This window comes from Balaenoptera acutorostrata, chromosome 6 (genome assembly GCF_949987535.1).
Source record: "Balaenoptera acutorostrata chromosome 6, mBalAcu1.1, whole genome shotgun sequence".
In the NCBI taxonomy this organism is placed as follows: Eukaryota; Metazoa; Chordata; class Mammalia; order Artiodactyla; family Balaenopteridae; genus Balaenoptera; species Balaenoptera acutorostrata.
This window is the reverse complement of record NC_080069.1, coordinates 18,358,773-18,381,836: the sequence shown is the minus strand read 5'-3', so window position 1 is coordinate 18,381,836 and position 23,064 is coordinate 18,358,773. Positions and strand designations below refer to the sequence as shown.

At 51.1% G+C, this 23,064-nt stretch overlaps 1 protein-coding gene across 2 annotated transcripts in view; it reads right to left on the bottom strand.

Moving 5' to 3' along the window:
* The window catches only part of LZTS1 (leucine zipper tumor suppressor 1), a 50,402-nt gene extending 27,594 nt beyond the window's left edge, over positions 1–22,808 (bottom strand). The window contains exon 1 of one of the 2 annotated variants that reach the window (XM_057549338.1): positions 22,578–22,808. The gene's annotated coding sequence lies outside the window, so the exon portion shown is untranslated. The remainder of the gene's footprint in view (positions 1–22,577) is intronic. The other variant, XM_007167921.3, reaches the window with a different exon arrangement.
* Positions 22,809–23,064: the final 256 nt, after the last annotated feature.

Genomic DNA, 23,064 nt, shown 5'->3' with positions numbered 1-23,064 from the left:
CCCAGTCACTCCATGTTTTTTTTTTTCCCACTCCATCCTTTTGGAGACACTCTTTCCTTGGCTTACAGGATATTACAATCTCTTGACTTTCCTCCTATCACCTTTGACCTCTCTCACTGTCACTTTTATCTCTTTCACCCTGAAATGCTGGTGCTCTTCAAGGGTCCATTGTGGACCCTGTTCTCTTCCCCTGGTTGGCCCATCTTTTCCCATGGCTTCAGCTGCATCCACAAGGTGATGAATTTTGGATCCAGGTCTGCAGCCCAAACCTTTCTCCCAAGCTCCTGACTTGAATATCCAACTGCCTGCTGGTCACCTTCACTGAGATGGACCGACACATCTGAAACTAACATGTCCGAAATGGAATTCACTATTCTCTCCTCCCTGCCATTACCCACCTTCCCCCCACATGTCCCTCCTTCTGGGTTCCTAGGCTTGGAGAATGGCATAACCCAGCCAGAAATCTTGATTCTGAGAAATCTGACCAAGCCAGGAACCCTTGATTCCTTCTTCTCTCTCACTCTTATATCTGATCAGTTACTAAGTCCTATCTTATTACTGATTTTCCTCAAAACCAGCATTTCGGGCTTCCCTGGTGGCACAGTGGTTGAGAATCTGCCTGCCAATGCAGGGGACACGGGTTCGAGCCCTGGTCTGGGAAGATCCCACATGCCGCGGAGCAACTAGGCCCGTGAGCCACAACTACTGAGCCTGCGCGTCTGGAGCCTGTGCTCCGCAACAAGAGAGGCCGCGATAGTGAGAGGCCCGCGCACCGCGATGAAGAGTGGCCCCCACTTGCCGCAACTGGAGAAAGCCCTCGCACAGAAACGAAGACCCAACACAGCCAAAAAAAAAATAAAAATAAATAAATAAATAAAACAAAAAACAAAAAAAACCCCAGCATTTCCCTGCAAATCCACTGCACTTAGTCTAAGTTTCTATTATAGTTCCCTTGGGATACTGATAGGCCTGTTTTTTGCTCTTTTCCAAGCTTTCCCAAGGATTCCCTATTGCCCAGAGAATTCCCTAATGTGGCAGAGAATGCCTTCGTGATTAGGACTATTTATCCTGTATCTTCATATTATATGGTACCGCAGTCCTCCCTTCCCTCACCTCCACCCATTCTGACTGACTTGAGTTCTCTAATTGTATAGTATCTCCCACTGACCTTCTCCCAGGTTTTCCCACACTGCTCCCTACACCTAAGTCCCCAGGACTTTGCTGAGACAGGGCTTCCAGTCTGGGGCCTTCCTACATGTCCTCAACATACCCTCTGCTAATTCTTACCACGGCCTCAATCACCCCACAGTGCAAGTCCTCTTCATTCATGTCTCTTTCTCAACAAACTATAAGACTGTGTTTTATTCAGTGCTGTATTCCTAACTCCTAGCGCCGTACACAGTCTAGAGTTCCATAAACGTTTGCTGAATGAATGGAGAAGCATATGTTTAAAAATCATATTCTATTTCAGGGTGCATGGGTTCTGTGAGCTGCGACACCACAAAACAGTTCACAGCGGTGTTTATGAAACTTTTCATCCCTAAGCCCCACCCTGGGGGGGGCTCCCTGGAATGCATTAGGCAACCTGGAGCACAGCTGTGACCATCCCAGCCCCGCCACGCTCTAGAGAAGGCTCCTTTGTGTGACACTAGTGCCTCAGTGGCAGCCTCGTCTGAGTGTCCGGCCCAGGGCTAGGGGTGTGTTGGAGTTTGTAGCCCTGTGTGTTAGACCTTCATCGTGCACTAAGTGAACAGCTTAATGATTTGACCTGCTAAGTGTGTGTGCGTTGCATTCAGTGCCCCTATCAGTGTTGGGTTTTTCTAAGTCATCTGTACTCTGAGCTCCATTTTGTGAAAAGAATCTGGGACTCACAGAGTGACCACCTGTCCTGTTGTGCTAGGAACTTGGCCTGGGATGCGAGACTTCAGCCCTAGAACTGGGAAAGTCCCAGAGAAACTGGGATGAGTTGGTGGTCTTATCTAGTCTGGAAGTTGGGATTAGTACAAGAGAAGATTGAATTAGTCCTGGTGATACCCTGACCTGCCCCTTGGCCTCTGAGCGGCTGCCTGGGGTGATGTGATCAGAAACCAAGGTAGCGTAGCTGCCTCCATTACCTCTCAGGCTGTGATCTTGGGCTCGTGAAGGGAACTGTCTGTCGGGCTGTGTCATGAGTTGGGGGGCAGGGGGCAAAGAAGAACGTGTGTGGAGGGGATAGGTGAATCATGAAGTTGGGGGGAGAAAGAAAGGGAAGAATTGAGCATATGGGTTGGCCCCCATCCTCATCCTTCCCACAGACGCCAGAGAGACAGGTAAGCAGCAAGTGGGGGAAGGGCCTGAAGGAAGAGGAGGAGGTCTAAGAGGATCTGGGAGGGGAAGGGTCCAAAAGGCTGAGGGGAAATCTCAGGGGAGGGGAAGAGCATGGAAAGAAAAAGATGGAGAGGGAGGAAGATGGAAAGTGCCAGTAGGTCCAGTCTGCTCTGGAGGGACCAGACAGGGCTGCTGGGCTGGGGGTGGGACTTCATTGTGATGTAAATGCAGTGATAGTGAGGAAGGGTGAGGGTTCACTGCAAAAACAGCAGCGGAGATGAATGCAGAGATTATATCAGAGCTGCTGGTTATGGAGATCTGATTTCTTTTGTGCAGATGTCACATGCCGGGTAAGCTGTTATTAACTAGAAGAAGTCAGGGCTTAGCAGAAAGGAGATGTGTGGTTGAGTGCATTTTAGCATGTCAGGAGAAATCGTGTAGCCTGCAGAAATGAAGGCAGCTTTCAGGGACAGGGGCACATTTTAATAGGAAGAGACATCTGTAAAGCTAGTAGCTACTACTCTTTCCTCCATTACCAACAAAAAAAATTTTTTAAATAGTAATACATAAGATAGATAATGACAGCAAAATTAAACAAATAAAAAACCAAAAATTAAAACAAAAACATTTTAATTAAAAAAATAAAATAATTTAAAATAAATAATGAAATCCTGGGATATAGTTGTTTTGTTTTATTCGTTTTTTTTTTAATTTTTGAATTTTATTTTCTTTACTTTTTTATACAATAGGCTCTTATTAGTCATCAATTTTATACACATCAGTGTATACATGTCAATCCCAATCGCCCAAACTGTCCTAAAAGCACCTACCTTCTTCTCTGTTTCTACCCACTGCAGAGCCAAGAATCTCATGCAAGGTTCCCAATGACAGGATGTATCTGGGCCCTCTGTGTCTATTGCCGATCCTGGCTTAGCGCAGGGTTTGGGGATTCTGGGACTGGAGGGAAGGGGGAGGTAAGAGATTGTGTGTGAGAACCCCTCCATGCAACCAGGAGTAGCCCGTGCCTCAGCAAAGAAGGGCAGAAACAGCCCCACTGACAGTGAGTCCCTTGGAATATCTCACCACTATATCATTTAGCACAGTGCCTGACACACAGTTGAGCTCAATAAATGTTCAATGAAGGTATATATAAAATAGATACCCAACAAGGACTATAACACAGGGAACTAGTCTCAGTATTTTGTAACAACCTATAAGGGAAAAGAATCTGAAAAAGAATATATATACACACACACACACATATATATATATATATATACATACATATATATATATGACATAACTGAATCACTTTGCTGTACACCTAAAAGTGACACAACATTGTAAATCAACTATACCTCAATAAATAAAGTTTAAAATAACATGTTTTTAAAAAGTTCAGTGAATGAATGAATGAACTTCCTGACTTAGGTCTCTCCTAGCGCAAATGGATCTTCCCCATTGCAACAGCTGGAAGTTTCATTTCTAAAACACAGACCTGATTGCTTGAGGCTGAGATCCTTTACAGCCTATCCCCTTGGCAACAATTGTCCTCATTTCCTTCCTCAGAGACCTGCACTCCCAGGGTGCTCATGATTCCACATGACCTGGTCCCAGCCCCCTTTTCCAGCTCTGTTCCGCCCTTCACCCTCCCCTGGTTGCTCACCATTTCCTCCAAATACCACTCAGCACATCCTGCCCTCAGAGCCTTGCTCAGGCTGTTGGCTTAACCTAGAATCTCTTTTACCACTTGTCCCTGTGACCCCAGCCTCCAGTCTGTGATAACCCACTCTTTAAGGTCCCACTCAAATACCACTTCCTCCGGGAAGCCTTCCTGTGTCTTCCTTGCTTCTTTGTGTGTCATTTCACAACAGGGGGCCTGGAGAGAGCTGATGCCCCACACTGATTTCACCTTCCCTTGCTAAGTCCCTCGTTCTTTACCTACATCCTACACTAGTTTTTGGGTTTCTTGAAGACTAGTGCTGTTTTCTGTGTCTCCACAAACTCAGCCAAACGACTCTTAAAGGAAGGAGGGAGGGAAGCCAAAGAGGTTGGAAGAAGAAATGTTAGTGGGTTGGTATTTAAAATGGCAGATCCCTAGCTTTTTGCCTCAGAAATTGCTGTCGTCAGCACTCAACTTCCTTCTCCTGATTCAGCTTCTATCCCAAGAAGGAGAATTGCTACTGAAAGAGTGGCGCTGAAGGAGCCCTGGACCACCCTCCTATCAGGGCGGTAGTGAAGATGCTCTCATTCCCTTAGGCCCACCACCCCACCCCGTTTCATCCGAGAAAAGAATTGGCCTTGACCCTCTTAGAGCATACCACAATCAGGCTGCGCCCTTCCTCCCGCCTTAATCTGCCCAGTAATAGTGCTAATTGGAGGGACTTGGGCTCCTTCTGCAGCCTTGTTCTGTCAGGCGTAAAAGTCCTCTCTAATTTTCTGGATGCGGATACCGTTCGGGCTGGCACCCTTCCTCGGGAGTTCCACTGTCATTCAGGCCTCAGGAAAGGCCCCTTACAGCTCACTCATTCACTGTACCTCATTGTTCCCGACCATTCACTGACATTCATTGGGATAATTCCTCCCCGGCGGCGCATGCACGGAGGCGTGTGCACCTGTGTTCAGACCTCATGTCCCATTAGCAGTGAGGACACTTGAAGTAAGAGGGCAGCGCCGCCTGAATGCAGAACAACCCTCCCCCTCTAATGGCTGGGGAGTCCACCGCACTAATGTGATTTCAAGAAGGGACCAGGAGAATTGGTGGCCTCTGCAGAGCAGGCAGGGAGGCAGGGTCGGGGGTGTTCCTAGTCTAAAACACCGTCAGCTACATCACTCTGGACAGATGGCTTTCCCCTCCTGTTCCTCCCAGAACCAGCTGGTTCTGGAGACCCAATCTCCACCCTCCTTCTTGGCTGTTAGCCTGGCATTCAAGGCTCTTCAGAAGATGGCTCTCAAGTGCCTTCCAGGCATTTTTGCTGCCTCCTCCCTGCACTGAATTCTACTCCAACCAGCCAGGTCTGTTCCTATGATCCGTAGCTCACGCTTGCTTATATATTCTCTCCAATCACTGCTTAGGGACTGGGCAGTTGTTAACGGCAGAGCAGTTGTTCCATCTCCGCAACTCAATGAAAACAGTCTTTCAACATTTTTAAGGTAATAGTTAACAAGATGGTTGTTAGGGCTATGGAGAAAGTCATTAGAGGCAGGAGAGCAAAAGTAAGTCCATGAAATAGGTGATATAAGAGAAAACAATCAGTGGAATGGTAGTGCTTTCATCATGGCCTAATTCTATCTCCTGCCCAGCAAACTACAGCCTCAGCCCCTTACCCACCTAGCCCCAGAATCAGGCTCATTTCTCCCTGATGTACTCTCTTGAGTAATGAAATCCCACCACCAGGCCTTCCAGGACCTACTCTAGCCCTGCCCTTCCACGAAAGACAGTCCCTGATCCCCACCAGGGCTCACAGTTCTTCTGAGGCCCAGGGGCTTCTTGGCAGTACCCTCAACCGGCACTTAGGAGGCCTCTGCACGTGCACATATCGTAACTACTCAGATGAGAGTCCCGATTTCTGGAGGCAAGAGGCAGGGGCTCATACCTCTGTAACTCCCCAGAGCAACCTGCGGGAAAAGTCTGCACCCCAGCAGCTGCTCCCTGGGCTTCTGGCTGGCGGTGCAGATTGGTGTTTGCTTGCCTTGTGAGAAACAATGACGTCTGTTCTGCCAGGACAGATAGGACCTGGTGGCCCATTGCTCTTGAATGGGAGCATCTTGTAAGCAAAAAAGCAGAGGCTTTCAGGTCAGACTGATGTTGACTGTACTGTCACTGGCCATTGACTACTAGCTGTAAGGCCTTGGGGAAGCTACTCAGCTGCTTCGAACCCCCAGCTTTTCCTTTTGTGTCTGTAAATTGCAGTTGAATTTCCTGGGCTAGGAAATTCTTTATTATAATCAGTGGTCCTATGTACTGCAGGAAGTTCAGCAGCATCCCTGGCCTCTATATACTAGATGCCAATTGTACCCACTCTCTGCCTCCCTCCCCTGCAATTGTGACAATTTAAAATGTCTTAGATGTTGATGAATGTTTCCTGGGGGCGCAAAATGGATCCCAGCTGAAAACCACCGATATGTATACCCTGGGGTTGTTCTGAAGATAAGATGATGTGATAGCAAATGTAAAATAAAGTATCTGCATATAATAGGTGCTCAATAAGTGCTAGTCCCTTTTGAAATTTTAAGTAGAATTTGGCATTTCCCTTCCATCCTCTGGGGCTTCAGAAGTGGGTGGGGTGGGGATGGCTCTAGAGAAGAGCTCGGTAGAGGATGTCTGGAGCCCAAGGACCTCTCCAGTGGCTTCACTGGTCTCAGAGGAGAACTTTCATGGATGCTCAGGTGTGTCCTGGAAGTATCTGATGAGAAAGAGGTGGTGGGAGAATGCCCTGGCGGTCCAGTGGTTAGGACTCCACGCTTCCACTGCAGGGGTCCTGGGTTCAATCTTCGGTCGGGGAACTAAGGATTTTTTGGCGGTGCAGCCAAAAAAATAAAAAATTTAAAAAATAAGGAAAGGGGTGGTGGACCTGGAGGCCCAGAGGGGGATGAGGGTTCAGCAGTTTCCTTGAGAAGACTTTTCCAAGCAGGCAGCCCATTTCTGCTTCAATTTCCCCTCCCCACCTGGTTGTTCAGGGGAGACATGGCCCAATCCAGACCAGGGACCGTGGCTCACATAGAGAAGCAGTTCACACCAGGAAGGAGTGGAGAAGTACTGCTGAGATGCTAGCTTGGCTGGGGCACAGGAGGGAAGGACCCAGAGCATCCTGGCTGTACCGCAGGCCCCCGAGGACAGACTGCTGGCCCGCCTTGCCCCCAGCACATCTGGCCTGTGTAGCTGCCAAGTTCCGCCTGCCCAGCTCCAGGCCTTTCCACTGGGGTGGGAAGACAGAGGAAGGAGAGAGCTCTCTAGAGGCTGCACTTCCTTCTGGACTGGAATCCATGGAAATCTTCCAAGTGTACAGTTGGGCTTTCATGAGAGGTAAAACTGACCCGATACAGGGAATCTCAGAGTTGCTCAAGCTATAGCTACCCACTAACTCCCGCATGGGCTTTTTGGTTTGGTTTTGTTTTTTAACAGTGGAATAGTAATGACAATGGACAAGAGGCTTGAACTCGCTCCTCTGGGCCATCGACTAGTGTGGTCTTACGTGGTCTTGAGTGAGTCATTCTCTCCGGGGCTCCCCTCCGTCATCTGCTCTTGGCCAGCGTGGTTAACTGCTCTCACCAATACAGACACTGTGAGAGGCTCTGGTGAGATCAGGGGCCAAACATGCTTCCAGTGGAAAGAAGGGATTGTTGGTGTACAACCACTGCCAAGTTCAGCCTCATGCTGAGGGAGCACAGGCCACAGCACGGCCATTTAAAGGGACTCACTGGATGAAAGGACCGAGCTGAAAGGGTGAGCACAGACCAAAGCGGGCCGTCTCTGGGAGGCCGGAGGAGACTGCCCTCTGAAGATTAACGAGGTCACCGTGTCAGGAGCTGGGAGCCCGCAGCCCTCAGCAGGAGAAAGGGGCCCAACAGAGCAGATGAGGGGGGCCAGCAGAGCAATGGATGAGGGGGAAAGCATTTATTGTGTTTTGGTTTGGTTTTAATCATGAGAAGGGGTAAAAGATATGGACGTTTCACGTTTTTTTAAATGGGAAGTTGAGATTCAGAAGCCCCAGAGGTGTGTTCTTCATGTGGATGTGTCCCATGCATATGGAGCTGTGGTCCTGACCGGGTGGGTACCTGGTCCATCTGGGGTTCCTCCCTCTGCACCCCCTGCTTTGTCCTCCCTGAGTGCCTGCACCATCTCTGCTTGGCATGTGGCAATAACCTTTAAGAGGGCCTGCACCTCTCTTCCCACTAACCCTTCTTCTGCACAAAGGTCTTCTAAACACAGATTTCAACACTCACATCACTTGTCTTCCTGATAACCTTTTCCTGCTCCCAGGGCCTATCTCATCAAGACCCACAGCAGCATCTGATAGTGTCAGTAAACCTCTCCTCTCAGAGGGGAAATCAAAAGGCTTGTGTTTGAAACCTATCTTACCATTGACTTCCTCATGGACAGAACTCGGTCAAGACTCTTAACTCTCTGAGCCCCTTTCTTATCTCTAAAAAGGGCATAGAGATCTTACACGTGACCTCATAGCTGTGCAGTGAGGGTCAATGACACGGTGGATGTGAAATGGCTTTACAAACTGCAAAGTGCAGTACCAACATTCCATCCTATTCAGGGCTCCGGGACCTTTCTCAAGGTCGATTCAAGGTGGTTTTCTTATGGTTCTTGTGTAGTTTCTCTCCATAGGAATTCTCCCTTCTTTAATTGGCCCAGCAAATCCTGCCCTCGAAAGCTCACTGATTTTCCCAACCTGATGTTCTCCTTCCTTTATTAACTGCACCCTTAGTATCGAGTCCCTGACCTGCCTCAGTTCTTCTGCACACAGGTTAAGAGTTAGCAAGTCCCCAACAAGGTGCTTGGGGTTTACCCATTATCTCAGCCCCCAGAACTGTGAGAAATGAATGTTTGTTGTTTTAGCCACCCAGACTATGGTATTTAGTTATAGCAGCCCAAGCTGACTGAGACACTCAGTGAGAAAGAGAGGAAGGCCAGAAGCTAAATCTATAAACTCGCCCACCTACTCTTTCTCTCCCTCCTTGTACTCTCCTTTCCTTCCTGGCTCTCGAGTGTTCCTGAGCTTGCCTGATTCTTCACTCAGCCTCCCTATCTGGCAGAGTGAGGTCACCTTTAGGACAAGGTTGGCAGAGTGGCCTCAGTAGTGCCCGGAGGTGGAATGGGAGGGAGAAGGGGGAGGAAGAATGCGGTCCTGGCTGCCTTCCTCTCCCTCAGGCTACCTGTGGCTCAGCCGCCACCAGGCAGGGTAGAGTCTCCTCCACTCAGCTGCTCCTGGTGAGGTCCTCTGGGCGAGGGGGGCTGGACTATCTTGCTCAGCTCCCCTCTCCCAGCCTCCAGGGCTTGGTCCTCCACCTCCACCTCAGCTCTTTTCCTCCTTCCCACAGACAAGAGGGAGTGAAGCTGTCTGTGATGACAGAGCACTGAGCAGGGCTTCCTTCCCGCTGTCTCCCTCCCTCCCCGACACAGCTGGGGAATTCTTGAGCCTTTGCCTTGCTGAACAATCGGGATGGACCTGGATGCCGTTGGGAGCCTCCTCTGAACAGGCTGATGGACCAGCCTCCCACAGCTCAGGAAGGAGGTCACCGCTGCCCAGGAAAGGCTGGGGGGTGGGTGGGGGGACAGCTGCCCTCTCCTTTCATCTCCTCTGGCCGGAGGAGGACGCCCAAACTGAAGAGCAGAGTCCAGGGATGTCAAGCAGGGGGACGGAGCTTCCTCTTAAGCGCCCATCTGCTGTTTCCTTAGGTACTGGACAGAGCACGCTATACACAAGACTGGATGCAAGCTGCACCCCAAGGTGCCCTGAGAAGGAGCGCTATTATTATCCCCACCTGACAGATGCAGAAAATGAGGCCTCAGGTTTTATACCTGGCACGTGGCAGTGCTTGGCTTTGAACGTGGCTGCAGTCAACAGCGCACTACTTCTTTATCTCCAGCGGTGTCAGGGTCAGGCACACAGCGCTCTGCCCAAGGCCAACCTCACCACCAGCCAGGGACACCGGCTCCCACCCAGGCTTGCCAGCTCCTCCAGATCTCACCCTAAGTCTGTTCCCTCCTTCACCAACCCTTGTGCTCTGGGTTAGGTCTGTAACCCCCTTTATCTCCTTTCAGCCCTAGTCTTGGGCCCCTGTGGCAGCCTCTCTAAGCTTCAGTTCCTTATCTGTAAATTGGGACTGACAGTAGTACCTACTTCATAGGGCTTCTGTACGTATTGAGTGAAGTTTTATTAGTAAAGGAATGAGGAAATAATTAAGAGATCAGTAAATGGCAGCTAGTTTTTTTTTTTTTTTTTTAAACATACGGAACTTGGTAACTCAAGACACTACTGGGGTCTAACCCTAGGCTCAATCTCCTGATATATTTTCCTCAACTTTGCAGGTCCCTGGGCTCTATTTCTTTTCTTCCATTATCTAAAGAAATGGGGACACTTCCATTTTGGGTCTTTAGAGATTAGATTAAAAAAAAAAAAAAGATGAGTAATCACCTATCAATTGTTAGTCAGAATTGCTCTTAAAGTGCTTAGAAATCACCAATAGACAGTCAACTCCCGAGGACACTCTGATATCCCTGGGGGCTAGCACAGAGCCTGCCAGGCAGGAAGAACTCAGCACATTCAAGGAGAGAAGATAGTCACAAACACGGTATGTCCAGCCTCTTGTCAGGGTAGTACAGAGGGTTAGAGGCTGGGGTGTAGCTAGAGCCACCTTCTCGTGCCCCCCCCCCCGCCCCGCCCCAGGTTTGGATGAGATCAGATGCCTCTGTCTTCCCTGGAGGCATTTCTGTGAGTCTCTGGCCCTCATGTCCATGCTGGCCTCCTTTTATCTCTTGCGTCTACTGTTCACCCGACGCTTTCTGCCACTACCTCCTTGAGGAAGACTGAACAGGACCTCCTGTGGGCATCCTTTTCACCTGAGTCCAGGGAGGAAAGAGGGGAGGACAGAGTGGGGGAACCCAGGGTACCACCTCCACTCAGTGGCTGGGGGCAGGGAGAGCGAATGGCCCAGAGGCGAGTCCCATGCTTCCTTTGTTCTGGGCAGCTCACTTAGGTCTCTTCAAGCTCCCTGAGTCCTAGCATCTGACGCCCCACGGCTGAGCTGGCATCCCCTCTCCCAGATGTTCCTAAAAGCCACGTGCCTTCTCCCCAACAGATCCCAACATGCTAGAATGGAGAAATTGCTGGACTCTGAAGACAGGATCTAATGTCAGATCAGGTAAAGGAAATCACCTCAATTCTGTTTTCTCCACTAAATACACACACACACACACACACATATCCACAGAGGAAGAGGAGAAAAAAGGCAATATTGAGCTCTCCTGGAAGGAGCATTAAACACCAGCTTGCTTGTTTCACTTGGGAGGATTCCTGTACGTGATCCTGGAGGGGAATGTGTGTCCCAAACAGGAGCAGCTCTCCTGGGTCCCCCAGGTTGCCTGCTCCCGTCTTGTTTAAATGCCATTTAGGCAGAATAGATGTCCCTCTGATTTTCCAATGCAGAATTTGATCCCTCAGTCTTTTGCTTTCTCCTATAGGAGTGTCAGCCAGACCTGGGCCATCTTGCAGCTGTACATCTCCCATGAACACAATGCAGAGAGAAAAGTTTCATTTTATTTTTCTTTCTCCCCCTTTCCTGACCTTATGTGCTACATAATCCAGAAAATGATCCAGATGGGAAAGACATCGGCTTTGAAGCAAGAGGCAGGAGGAAGGAAGAAAGGGGCGCAGGATAAACCCCTTCTACCCAGCCGTTCGCCCTGGGGAGAAATCCTCCCCGCCTAAACTCTGTCCCACACGCATGCTCAGGATGGTGTTGCGGGGTCTGCCTGAGGCAGAGGGAAACTCCGCTGATTGGCAGGATCCCTGAGCCCTCACCTCTCCCCTCCTCCTCCCCTGCACACGCATTTGGCATAAGCCAATGTGAGCAAGAGATCCACTTTCAGTGCTGAGTCTTGACATCAGGGTGTTCAGTGATGTCTTGCTCATCTGTTCTACATAATTTCATTAAGTCAATTTTAATTTAGTCAAATTGACAATGGGGATGGAGACCCAGAGTGACAGAGGTGTCAGGGCTTCCCTCCCATATGTTTTTAGCTACAACTAGCCCCCTCTGCCAGAGTAAGCAGATAAGGGAAGCTGTCACAGGTGGCATTGCCTGACCCCTTGGACATGTGCCTGGACCGAGGGCTCATGACCCTCCTGAATAGACAACTCAGCCTCCTGCTGGGTTTCCTTCCATTAGAGCTGATGGAAAGGGGATGAGACTGACATAAATTGAGCTCTTACTATGTTTCATGTGCTTTCACTTACATTGGCTCTTGTACTTTCCATAAAAATTCTATGTGGGACACAATACATTTTACAGATGAGACTGAGACAGACAGCTGTCTGTCTCATTTTACAGACAGACAACTGAGGCTCAGAGAGGCTAAGTGACTTGCCCAATGCCACACAGCTATTAGGTAGCAGAGCTGGGATCCGAACACTGGTCTGTCTGATTCCCAAACACACATTCTTTCTGCTGTCCCCTCGCAAACTTGCCCCCAGGATTGGCAAGCGTGAAAAAACCCATGCCTCACCTTTAGGACTCACCTGCTCTCTCTACTAGGACTGTAGGTTGCATTCAGGTGAAGATGAACTGCTCTGGGAGCCTAAGGGCGCATGGCATGGGCTGGAGTGTTTCCCGGAGGAAAAACCTGTCTCCAGGTATCACCTCACTGGAGACTTCACAGGACACTGCCACGGCTTTGCCCCTCCCTTGGCTAGCTGGGTTTTCAGCAGGCAAAAGGGAAGCTCTTGGGCAGGTACCTGGTTGAGAAAACTTCCAGAGGAAGATGGGGAATGGTGTTCTGAGAGGTTCAGAGCTGTGGGCAGGGGATTCCTGGTACCCTGTTCTTCTGAGACTGAAGGAGGTCCCTGCTTGGTGAGAGCTGCCTCTCCTGACGCTGGGATGCACAGCTGCCTCCCGTCTGGGAATCTCTCCCGCTGTGGCATCAACGCGCTGGGTGGTCAGTGTGGCTGGGGGCACCTGCAATCCTCCCGTTCTGTTTGAGTTTGCTTTAAACTGAGTACACATGAGACAGAGGCAGAGACCTTGTTTTTCATTTTTGAATGGTGCCAACTGGTAGCAACGGCCACTGGCCTCGTAAACCTTCACTGTCATGTTAGCCGGGAGCTCCTCAGAACACTTAGAACAAAGGAACCGGCAGAGGAACAGAAGGAAATAGAACATCCGAAGCACTCAGAGAAACGAGAAGGAAGACAAGAGAGGAAAACGGAGGCCGTGGGTATCAGCTGTCACTGGAGTGCAGAGAGAAAGCCACAAAGATGGCTGAGAGCATCCCACTACCAACAAGCTCTCATGTGTCCCCTGGGGCAAACCTGCCTGTCACCCCAGGTTTGAGGATCTGATGAATCCTACTGGTCCCCAGTCCTTGTCCACAGTTAGCAGTGGGTGAGTGCAAGGAGTCTGCAGTAGGGCACCAATCCTGGTTCTGCACTAACCAACTGTGGGACCCTGAGCGAGTAAGTCCCTCCCCAAGCCAGGCCTCTGTCTCCATCCATTAAAACAAAAACAGGCCCCCACCCCCTCCCTCCATGATTCCTTCCAGGTCCAAAGCTAGGAGGTGTTCCCTATGTCTCCTGTTATAAATAGGGCCTAGACCCAACACATCCACCTTTGATCTTGGACTAGGAACTTCCCTCTTCTCGAAGCCTTGGCTACCCCACATTTCCAGGCTGCATGGGATCTCTGGGAATGTGTGCTATCAGCTAGGAGATGGGAGGAGGCTAGAAAGGTGTTCTAATAAATAATGTTATTTCTGGAAAGAAGCCTCTCCACCTGAAATCCATCCTACACTCCATTGACAGATGAACTTCCTAAAACAAAGGTCTGTTCCACACCACTCCTCTGCCTATGACTTCCATGGCTCCCCACTGCCCACCAAGTCACATGCAAACTCACGAAAGGCCCTCCTCGATTTGACTCCACTTGCCTTTGTTTCCCTGCCACTTCCGTCCCTTCCCTGTGCCACCTACTCCTCCCATCTCTTCAAATCACACCCAACCCACAGGGCCCTTCTCAAATTCTGTATCTTCCAAGAAGATGTTTCAGACCAACTGGGCTTTGTACTGTGATTTTTTAAAAATGTGTCTGTCTCTTGTCCCAATACCAGGTCAGTGATGCCCCCAGGATTTCAGCAGAGTATTTGATGTGAACCTACCATTCTATGACTTTAAATGAACTGAACTAAAGGAGAATGAACTGGGTTCCTGGGGTCCAAAACAGCAGCTCTTAGAGGTAAGCAGAAAAAAGACTTCAGGAAAAAGATTTTGAGGGGTATAAAATGGTATTTATGGGGATTCCCTGATGGTCCAGTGTTTAGGACTCTGCGCTTTCACTGTCGAGGGCCCGGGTTCGATCCCTAGTCAGGGAACTAAGATCCCTGCAAGCTGCACGGTGAGGCCCCCCAAAAATGGTATTTAAGGGTCCTTTCCACCCTGAGATTTTGTGTTCTATGCAGAGCAGGGGTGCATTGCTTCAAGGCAGGCTCTTTAGTTTCCTGATCAATCTTGGAACCCTGGCCTTGGAGGTCCTGATATAACTCTAGCATAGAAATGAGTCCATCATGCAGAGAAGTTTCTAAGTCAACACTTGGCTGAGGCACTGCTAGGAGGCCAGGGGAAGCTGAAAGCCTGGTGCTCCTGGTTATCCTGGTAGATGAGATGTCATCTCGGGAAAAGCCAAGCATCCTGCCCCTACCCGCCCACAGCCGGTGCAGAGCCTTTGAGCCGGGCAGCTGCATGCCCTCCGAGGGGAGGGGTTCAGGCAGCTGGGACTCCTTCCTGGGCCCCTTGGGTGGAGCCCTCCCTTCCCAGTGCAGGTGGAGGCTAGGGGCTCTGCCCGGCGGCTCTTGTTTTCCCCACCTGCCTGCAGTGCGGTCTGTCTGCTGGCGCTGCGGAGGCGGAGGCGGAGGGGCTGGGGGAATTTGATCAGCCAGAAGGCCGAGGCTGTCTCCCCACGATGTGAGCACAGCCTAATCCCTCCCTCCCTCCTCTGGGTGTACTGCTGAGATGCCCTGCCAGGCGGAGGAGCAGAAAGGAGCTGAGGCTGAAGTATCTGAAGGTTGCCAATAAATCAGGGAGATGCCCCAAGTCCTTAAGAAGTGTCCTTCTGAAACTCTGCTGCCCCTGACCTCGCCGCTGAGGTGGTGAGGCGGACACAACCCAGGCATATCCTCCAGACACTCGCGACAGAGCTGCCCCTCGGCGACTGGCAGAAGGTCAAGGGCGGCCTCAGGGCTCCTTCGCCCAGACCTGTGCCCTTGACATTCTCCGTGTGGTTCCCCAGTGTCCCTGCCTCCCTAGCTGTGTGGAAGCTTCTGTTCTCAGGGTTTGCCCATTATCTTCCTTGAGAAAAGGGTGGGAGGGAAGGAAGCTGGGTTGGGGGGGGCCCACCAGGTTTCAGGCAAGCTTGGGTTGGCACTGAGTTCCCCTTCCAACCTCTCCCTGGGAGACCAAACAAACGTTATCAGGGACTCAGAGAAGCTCCTGTCAAGGTCACTCTGCTCTGCCTGATGCTGTCTCCGCTGTCAGCCATGAGAAACGGCTCTGCTGTCCAGCCCCCGCCGGCCCCAGGGCACTGCCCGGGCTCTGGACAAGCTCTCCAAGACAGCCCCATCTCCGGGCTGGAGATCACTCCAGCCTTCAGCTCCAGGACAGAAGGCCTCCAAGTTTCTGCTTCCCTCTCTGGTCTGTCCTTCTGTGATATTAACCCTTTCCCTCCCTGAAGTTTCCTCACCCAGACAGTAGACCAAGCCATGAAAGCTCCCTTGTGATTCCTCCTCTTCTCGTGTGCCTGGGATCCCAGACCCCATGGCCACTGGGCAGCACAGGGAGATCTGAAATGGCTGTGTAGGAAGGGCCACCGTAGGCCTCACCACCACCAATCTCAGCCATGTGGGGGGCTGAGCCCTGACTGTGTCCAGGGCCTGGTGCTACACCCTGGAGGCATGACACACTTTCTCTTTCAAGAAGTTTATCATCGGGAATTCCCTGGTGGTCCAGTGGTTAGGACTCCACACTCTCATTGCTGAGGGTCCGGGTTCAATCCCTGGTCGGGGAACTAAAGATCCCATAAACCATGCGGCACGGCCAAAAACAAAAAACAAAAAAAAAAACAGAGAAGTTTATCCTCTAGGCAGGGAGGAAGGATAGAAGCTAAATTTTAATACATGGAAACAGATGCTCAAGGGGTGTGACAGTACCTACTGGAGAATTAAAGGACCAGACCAGGCAGGGGCAGCCCCAGTAGCGAGTGTACCCCTCTCACCCTGAAATGCCTGGGTCTCCTCCTGGTCTCCTCCTCGCCACTGGGCCAGCACCCACTCACCTATGGCCCACTGCCCCAGCACCCGGGGTGACTGGGGTCACGGGAACAGGTGTTGGCAAGCCCCAGCTTTGTTTCCCTGCCTCCTTCGATTTCTCTTACCTCCTTCCCTCTCCCCTTTCCTTGCGTGCCTATGCTCAATTCTCTCTCTTCAGCAAGAATATAATGTTCGGCTGCTTTCCACCCACTCTCTGAATGCTGCCAGCGAATAATGACTAAGGTGGTGGGTGGAAGTACAGCAAGTTGAGACCAATTTAGCAGTCCAGGGTGCCAGGAGGAGGGTGATTTAGCAGCAAATAGCTTTGCAAACAGCAAGGAGAGTGAAGATGTCCCCAAAGCCAACAGACCAGCGAGCCAAGTGCGCTGCCCTGCCCAGGTGCCCGGGGCCGGGATTGCCTCAGCCACCTGGCAGTCTGTGCATAAAGGTTAGGTCAGGCATGGAGCAGGGTTTGCCCTGAGACACTGACTGATTTTCAGAGCCATGCCCACCCCCAATCTCAGCTCTACTCTTGACACCTTTGAGAGACCCGTGTCCTTGTACACCCCTGGGGCTGGGAGTTTCACCTAGATGGGCCCCTCTTCTTCTAGTGGATGCTGGGGCCTGGGAGGATATGCAGCCCTGAAGCCCGAAAGACTGCCCTGGGCATGGCAGAAATGGAGGTTCTGTGGTATTGGGGAGGGGGCTGCCCAAGCACACTGCCGATCATGCCCCAGAGAGAGGCCAACCCAGTGGACACAGGTGCGGAGCTTGCAGGGCCTGCCAGCCAGGAGTCTGAGGACTGGTGTTATGGGATGTGACTGCGAGTGTGGGTATCAGAGGAGAGCTTACCTGAGATGCAGAGATGATGAGAATGCAATGGGTGGGGTGTGTGTGTGTGTGTGTGTGTGTGTGTGTGTGTGTGTGTGTGTCTGTCCACAGCCATCTTGAAGGCAGTTATCTTCTCCCACAGTGATTAGCTGACATGGAAGCAAATCTGTGGGTGATCTGGGGAGGGCAGCTCTTTACTGCCTTCGTTCCAGACACTGAAAGAAGCCTACATCATATCTGTTCAGACAACAATTTGGCCTGTCACTTAGTAAGAAAAATCACCTCTCTGTTGGATTGATAGGACAATTAGTTTTAGTTGTTAGTGCGCGCTCTCTCTCACACACACACACACACACACACACACACACACACACACCCTCTGTCCTCTGTCTCTTCCACCCTCCCTTCGATCCTCACTGCACCCTCTTGCCACCTTCCCTCCATCCAATTCTGTCCTCATCTGGGCGGCAGCCTCCATGTGTGATCACCTCCCAAGTCTGGTTTCCACACTGCTTACATTACCAGCAAAGAGACTGCTAATCCCTTTTTAGTTTGGGACTTATTTGCATATGGATAAGATGGAAACACTGAATTAGATTATGGAATAAAGTTTGCTATTCTAATGAAATGTCGTTAATTCAGATTCTGTGAAGACAAAATTTGCATAATTTCACTGTGGCGTGGACTAAACCTTATGAGTTGGCTAGCTATAAAGAGAAAGAACCGACATAGGATACATTTCATTCCTTAAAGTAAGTCTCAAGTAGAGATTCCATTATGCCAGATACTTCCTAGTTTATCATTTACTGAGCTTAACCTATATGCCTAACAAGTGCTTAGGGATAAGAAGGGGGGGGGAGGCACAGAAAAAGCAAAGAAAACTCTAAGACTCTCATCAAGCTTGAATTATAATAATTATGGAAGAAATCGAGTTCTTGTAATTTTAAGAATCTCTTTTCTTCTGCACTTTAAACACTTGTCAACAATTCATTGAACCTAAATCCATTTAATGAGGCCTAATGGTTGGGTGGTTACAGCCGACGGGGAGTCAGGATGGCCTGATTCAAATTCCAGCATTCCACTTAAAGTCTTGGGTGAAACCCCTTTACCTCTGACAGGCTCACTCAATTTTCTCATCTGTCAAATTGCTGAAGAAATCTGAGTTGTAAATAATAATATTGATAATAATAATGTTCCTTTTAAAATTAAAAAGCGCGACTAAAATCACTACAATAGGAAGCCTAGGGATGGTTAGGCTGTCTGGTGGGAGTCTGTGTCCGGGAGGAAGCAAGAAAGTGAGAGAAGCAGGATGGAGATCGCATATACAGAGGCAGCTTTGCCAATCAGCAGCTAGAAGCCCAACTCACCCCTGCCTAACTTTGGCTGACACATCTCTGCCCACTTTTCTGGACCCTGGGAGGGGGCCATCCATGGCCAAGCTGCACACTTGTTCGGCTGGAGGCAGTTCTAAGAGGTGAGTGACCACCCACCCTGCATTCCCCAGCTCTGTCTGGTCCCGGTGGCTGGCCAAGCCGGGCAGAAGGAGGTAACGGGCTCCTTCTGGGGCTCTCCTTGGAGAGAGAGAGATCCACCTCCTTGGCTCTCAGCTTGCATCTTGGAGCCATGACCTTGCTGCTGCTATGCTTCCTCTCTAAAGGGAAGGTATAAATCCCTTCCTTAGGTTCAACTTCATGGTTCCGTTCTGGCCACCTCCACCCTGGAGAGTTCTAGCTTACCTCCCCTCCTGGGAAGCAGCTGCTGTGTTCAAAGTTACCATGATCCAGTTTTCAATGTACTTGTCACTGATTCGTGGGGGCTGGTTCCTCTTCAATCCTCATCACAAGTTTTAGTCTCAAACTATTATTTAGCCATTTTGTTTATCCCCCATCTCCCTGGCACCTTGCATGGCTAAGACCTTTAGTAAAGAGTGAAATGCGGAGCTTTTCAAACTTGAGCGATGATCTTTGAAAGGAAAACGAAAATTGTCACGGACCCCTGAGAAGGCATGTGAAATCCTGATATGAGAAATAATGGGGTGGTGCAAAGGGCACGGGAAGGGAGTCACTGGACTCTGAACCGTGTGACCTTGGGCAAATCACAAGCCAGATGACCTCCCCAAACATGGTAGCAACTCACACTCCCAACAGCACCGTGAGAATGTCCATCTCAGAACAGTGGTTTTCAAACTGCAGCAGCACAAAGATCTATTCAAAAGCAAACTCAAAGACTTCACCATGTAAATCTCCTAAAGATTCCTCAGGCAGTTGGATACTTTTTTGTTGGCCAAACCCCAGAAACACCTCACCATTGCCCTGGAACCACTGCCCCCTGGGATTCCAAGTGCAGGATTTTAAAACCCCAAATCTACATCACATCTAGCACTTCCCACTTGTATAATTGTACTTCTCGGTCGATGGACCTGGAGATAGAGTGCGTGGGTTGGCAGGGTGGGTGGAGGCTGAGTTTTCTTTAGGCTCCCGAGCTATTGGAGGCAGGAACCAGGATGGAGAAGCCCCGTCTAGGCAGAGGCCCTGAAAGCGATGGCCCAATAATAGCAGCAGGAAGTCAGAGGTCACGCCAGCAAAGTGTCCCCAAGCAGAAATCTGCTGCTAGGAAAAGTGCTCTCACCAAGAGTCTCTGACAGCTCTTTTCTCTCCCATTACTTTATTAAACATGCATTTCCTAAGGGATTCCTCCTAGCAGCCAAACACCACTCTGAGCTGGGAATTCACGACAAGATCTCTGCCTCTAGGAACTTTGGAGGCTCTTCAGGGGCCCGTGGGTAAATGCCAGGAGAGCAAGGAATGACGGTAGGACCTCAGAGGAAGGCATGTGAGCCAGACTTAAGGAGAGAAGAGGGGACAGGTTCTTGGAGGAGTCGATCCTTACGGTTAAAACCTGAAGTGCAAGCAGGGGCTGGCTGGGTGGAGGTAGAGGAACAGGGCAAGAATATTTTGCACAGAAGAAACATGTTCAAAAGTAGCAGAAAGTGGAAAGAGTCAGGGGCAAGGCTGAGCTGAGTGCAAACCCTTGCTCCCCCATTTCCTATCCTGCCAACGTTATTTAAGTCTCTTCCTCTAATAATCATACATACCCTGTGGGGCTGTGCTGAGCATTAAAGGAGATAATGAATAAAAAGTACTGGACACACAGGGTACTTAGTGAGGGGTATTAAGTTTTGCTAAATAGTCCCCATTACACTAGTCTGTAAGCTGCATAAGCACGGGTTTGCCATCATCACCTCCTTTGTCTTCGTAGACTCACTTTCTGCCCCAGAGCCTCGCATTTTGTAGGCACCCCATGAATATTTGTTAAACGAATGTGGAAAAAGTGCAAAGGCATATACATACATTTTGGGGAGTAGAAAGCCATTTTCCCATAGCTGGAGCCCATCCACCTCTGTGCCCATACAGGCAGACACGTGGTTTCTCGAAACGGCACGGTACATCTTTCCCCCACACACTCCCAGTGCATTGGCTCTCCCCAGCCTCCAGTGCACAGCGGCACCCCTTTGACAGCAGCCAGCCCGACACACATCTACCTGGACACAGGGGCAGACCAGACGAGGGGCTCCTCCTACAGACAGACAGACGCACAAGCTCAACTATTCAAACAGGTTCTACCTTGTGAATCGCAGAGGCTGCCATAAATGTTAATTAAAAAAAACCCCACCATCTCAAATGTCCCATCCTCCTTCTGGCTCACACGCTGATACCTTCAAAGAGACACCCTGCTTTCTCCACCTGAGTTTCTTCTCATTGCCGGCAGAGCGAGTGTCCCACGTTCACATCTACCCAGCTGAGCCCTCTGTGCCTGGGGAGTCCACTTGCTACGCCTGACTTTGCTCCCATTAGCTGTGGACCTTGGGAAAGCCCTGCTGCTGTGGGCCCTCACTTTCTTCACTGGCAGAACACAGAGAGTCAGCCGTGCTTCATGCTCACCTGGTAGTTATGTCACGAGAGTAAAGGAGATACCAAATGAGATAACGTCTATGCTGCTGTGCAGAAAACACCTCAAGAAGAAAGGCGCTGGAGAAATACAAGGTGTAAACCCCACACCTGATTAGTGTGTACGCTTCTGTCCAGACTTCACCCACAGACTGCTCTCTCTTCCACCCTTGAACGCAAACAGCCTTCCTCCCCGTACATGCTGTCTCAGATACCCATCCTCATGTGCGTACATATATACATGTACTTCCAACACCTGTATTTTCCTCAGCGTGTCCAGGGAAAATTGTTTTTGAACTTAGAGGAAGCTCAGGTTACGAACGCTCTCTTGCCCCTACCTACAGGCTCTTTTGCAGGGTCTCTGGTGCAGGAAGAAGCTCATCTCTCTGTGGCTGGGCATCTCAGCCCCCATGATTAGGCTGCACTTCCTCCCAAGGGCTCTGCAGAGCTTGGTACCTCCTCAAACTTGCCAGCACCCAAGACCAGAGCAGAGGGGCTGGTGGCAGCGAGAGGATGTGGATGGAATGGAAGGACCCAGAAACTTCAGACGCTCAGCGCCCTAAGTACTCCTTGTTCCTGGGAAATCGAGGACCCTGAAGCTAAAGAGTCTGCAGCACTTTCCTAGGCATGACACAACCATGGGCAAGCAAAATGCTCATGTCTTTCAGTTTACTCCTTTCCACCTGCAGGAGGAAGGGGAAAGCCCTTGGTGTTTTGGTCCTGTTGCTGCTGAGTTGTGTGCTCTAAAGGCTGGAGATAAGCATGTGGAAGGGGGGGGGGGGTTGTGTGTGTGTGTGTGTGTGTGTGTGTGTGTGTGTGTGTAGGGGTGGGGAGAGGGTGAGGGGCTGGCTGCCTGCGGTGGGTGAGAGAAAGAAATGAATGTGGTGTGTGTGTGTGTGTGTGTTGCTTTGGCTGAATTGCTCCAGCGGGCCAGGTTCATCAACCCCGCTCTATCCACCTCATCCCCTGTGACCTATTCCTTCAGTGAAACAATCCAAACCTCTAACTGCATCCGTGTTCCCACCACCAGTGCAGACACAGCCCACCTCCAAAGTTCCAGACAGCGAAGTTCAGTGGCCAGGCCCCAGCTGTCAGACCCTCACGCACACCTCCAGCTTCCTCATCTCTGGACATCGGTGTCACCCAACACCTATGCCCCCCCAGATCAGATTCTGGGCTTGGAGTAGATAAACCCCGTCTGCAGGAGAGGGAGACAAAGACGGAAGGACGGACGCACCCTCCTTTCTTCCGGGCTGGTACCAGACCCGCCGCACGCGCCCAGACAGAGGGGAGACCCTGACAGTTACATGCGGAGACAAAGACACCTGGACAGACGCCGGCACAGACAGACAAAGACCGACGGACGCGCTGGCACGCCGCGGGGAGCGCAGTTTCCCCGGAGCTGGGGCGCCCTGTCGGGGCCATAGACCCTCCTCTGGAGGGAGCGAGACCCTTGTCCACCGCACCTTACCTGCCCCTGCGCCTGGGGCTGAGTTCAGGTTTTTCTTTTTCAGTGCGTTGTGCGATGCGCTCCCGTCTTTCTTCTCCCAGAGCTGCCGGGCCAGGCGGGTACCGCGGCTGCTCGCGGCTCCGGCTCGCTGGACTAGGCGGGCAGAGAAACTTTCGGCCTCGCCGCCCTCCCGGCGCCCGCCCGCTCCCGGCGCGCCGGCCTCCGCGCGGGTCCCGGAGCCGCGGGCTGGCGGGAGGGCAGGGCGGGCCGGGGCGGGGTCGGCGCCGCTCACTGGCCAGGGCGGGCCGGGGCTGGGCTGGGCGGGGCCCGCGCCGGCACCGCTCATTGGCCAGGCGCTGCCGGCGGCTCGTCCTTGCGGCTCGGCGGCCTTTGTTCCCAGCTGACAGCTGGGTCTGCTCTCGACCTCCGGCTCGCCTGCATCCGCCTCCCGCGCGGGGTCCCGGCTCCCCCAACTCTCCGATCTCAGCTTCAGCACATCCCTG